This window comes from Protopterus annectens, chromosome 5.part1 (assembly GCF_019279795.1).
Source record: "Protopterus annectens isolate FY-2018-M chromosome 5.part1, PAN1.0, whole genome shotgun sequence".
Classification (NCBI taxonomy): Eukaryota; Metazoa; Chordata; order Ceratodontiformes; family Protopteridae; genus Protopterus; species Protopterus annectens.
This window is the reverse complement of record NC_056736.1, coordinates 452,853,120-452,856,249: the sequence shown is the minus strand read 5'-3', so window position 1 is coordinate 452,856,249 and position 3,130 is coordinate 452,853,120. Positions and strand designations below refer to the sequence as shown.

Genomic DNA, 3,130 nt, shown 5'->3' with positions numbered 1-3,130 from the left:
TTGTGTCTTTCTTGTTTTGGATATCATACAGATGTTCATAAATTCTAGTTTTAAAGGATCTTTACTTTTTGCCAACATAGAAACTACTACACGAGTCACATACAGCCAAATATACTATCCTTTTACTGTGACAGTTCCCTGTATTGAAATGAATTTCTGTGTGCATAGAATTGGTTAAGGTAATGACCTGACTTTGGTGTATATATGAACATTGATTGCAACTGCCACATGGTTTGGTACTAATCCCCAATGATGAAGCTCTCCTACACTTCTTGTTTTCCATTAATTTTTTAAGGTTGTTACCAATTTTACTTGTAAAAATTGCCTTTTCCCCTACCGCAGTCTTTATATCATTGTTCACTCTAAATATGTTCCAGTCCCTGTGTATAGTATTTCTTATTTCCCCTGAAAAGGGGCTATGTTGGACAATACCAGCTTTTTCAAAATTTGTAACTGGAGGGAAACATTACCAGTACTGGTGTGGGATAAACCCACTCCTAACAAAGGTTTATATTTGTTTCCCCATTCCCTATGTACCTCATCAAGAATGTCATCCACTATCTTCTCAGGATATTCTCTCTCTAGAAACATCTCTCTGAGTTTACAGAGTTCCCTTATAACTTCTTTAAAATGAGAGGTCATTCAAGCAATCCTTATTGTCTGCCCCTTCACCAGACTCTTTTTTTGTGACAAGGGGTAGCAGTTAGAAAAAATGTAGATATGAATTGCAGAATGTGTTTTTGTGATAAATATTGGACTTAAAACCATCACAGTGATGTGTAATGTTAGTATCTAAATAGTGTACATTATGGGTATCATACTTATGTGTGAACACCAAAGAAATCAGTTGTGTGATTCAAGTATTTAATAAATTGGGGTATAATGTCAGTTGTACCTTTCTATAAAATAAAGATATATTCCAAATATCTGATATAAAGTTTTATGTTGTTCCAAAACCCACAACAAAAAATCTGTTTCAATTCCCAACCCAAAAGTACTATGTTGGCATATGTGGGGGCACAAGCTGCCCCCATAGTTATGCCTTTTATTTTTGAAAATATTGGCCCTAAAAAAAAAAAATAATTGTTTTCCAGAATCTGGGCCATTAATTTGCACACAAGATTAATTTGATTGTGATGTAAGGTGGAATGAGAACATAAGGTTTCCCGAAAATATTCTAAACCTTCCAGTTTCGGAATATAAGAAAAAAGGTCTTTAACATTAACAGTGAGGAAAACAAGGTCCCTGGACCAAAGCTCATTTTTAAACTGGCTGAAAAATTCCCAAGAATCTTTTACAAGGTGAGATGCAGATTCTACCACATGTTTAACTATGTTGTCTACCAGTATTGCCAATGAATGGGTTTTAGAACCTCTGGCAGCAACAATGGGTCTAAAAGATGGTTCCCTAATGCCAAGACTTGAACCCAGGACCCTGTGCACTAGAGTCAGAGCAACATACCACTACACCAAGTCTGCTGTAAATAATTGTAATGCCTGAACAGGGACTTTAATCCTGGACCCTCAGATTAAAAGTCTGATGCTCTACTGACTGAGCTATCCAGGCTCTTGCGAATCTTGGGAATACCAAATATTGTAGGAACCATAGGGTGTGGGTTTCTATGGAATTCAAAAGTTTCCAAACTAAAGCATTGCTCAAGTACATATTCCTCTAAATGAGAGTCAATACGACTATAAGCAATGTTAATCTGGTTCATAGAAACCTGGGCATAGTTATCCTTATTTAACAAAAGATTCTGTGTAATGTTGGAATAATCCACTACATTAAAGACAACGATACCCCCATCTTTGTCAGGCACCATAATACATATATTATGGTCCTCCCTAAGCTGATGCATTAGTAGTTGTTCTTCTCTGGTGAGCCTGCTGTAAAATCTCTTTCTTTCAGCCCAAAACTTATGAATATCTTCTGTTACTGCCCTTTCAAAAACACCAAGTAGGGGGTGAAGCAGAGGGTTGAAGAGGCTTTTCTTGCTTAATTTGTCATGATTATCTTGTCTATTATGGCTAAATTCCTCATGACTTTGAGAAAATAATATTTGAAAATTTAACTTCCTGGTATACATTTTAATGTCAATAAGTATGTCAGCTAAATCTGGTAAATTAGTGGGTACATATTTTAACCCCCTTGAAAATAGTGAACAAAATTGTTAGTATTTCACTGTCTGTATAATTGTAAACTTAAAACCTTGATGACAACATATAATATTATCTAGGGGGTCCACTAGTACCTGTTTGCCCCCTTCCTCCATCCAAAATAACCCCTCTGTACTTGCGTTGCATAACTGGGTATACTGTTTTGTCTCTCTAAGTTCCTGTTGGCCAATCTCTCTGAGCGACGTAACTGGGGAAAATGTGCTCCTAGCTTGCAAACCTTGTTAGCCAGATATGTGAATAAGGGCACCAGAACCATAGGGCGAGGGCAAGGGAGTGCCCCCCCCTTTTACAGCTGCAAGAGCATCTTAAGCAACATAAACAATAGGACCCCCATGGCAGTTTCATCAATTTAAAAAAAACTCTATGGTGGTGACAGTGTCTTCTTTAAGGAGGACCCATGCATGGATATAAAGTCTAGAAATTTGAAACTCAAGCGTCTATCATTATTTAAGTTTTGCAATCCTCATAAATTTGCCAGAAAATCACACATGAGGAACAGACCAAAAATATGACACAAAATCAGGGACAGTCAAATATATGATCTGATCTCTCAATCTCTTAGGCCAAGAATCGGGAGAAAGTGTGAAAGGCTCAAATTCATGGGCAAATTTTAAGCGTTACTGTTGTTACCAAAGCAATAGATGAAGGTAAAACAGTTCACACCACATTACCTTGACCTGGCCAAGCCTTTTGACACAATCCCCTACTCAGGTGTAGTAGAAAAGATGAATGAAAAATTATATCACTAGCTGGATTGCCAACTTGCTCACAGGATGCAGGAGATCAAAATAGGGGAAGTTACCTGTAGAAAGAGACCAGTCACCAATGGAGTCCCCCAGGGTTCAGTGCTGAGACTTTTTCTGTTTGGCATATACATCTCAAAAGTAAAAGGAAATACCAAAGGGCTTTGGCTGACTAAATTTGAGATGACTGCAAGCTAGGAACAGTTATTT

At 37.3% G+C, this 3,130-nt stretch overlaps 1 non-coding gene across 1 annotated transcript; it reads right to left on the bottom strand.

Annotated features, from left to right (window-relative positions):
* Nucleotides 1-1,493: 1,493 nt before the first annotated feature.
* On the bottom strand, nucleotides 1,494-1,566 carry TRNAK-UUU. The gene has a single exon. It is a non-coding gene; the product is annotated as a tRNA-Lys (tRNA).
* Between the last annotated feature and the right edge of the window lie 1,564 nt (nucleotides 1,567-3,130).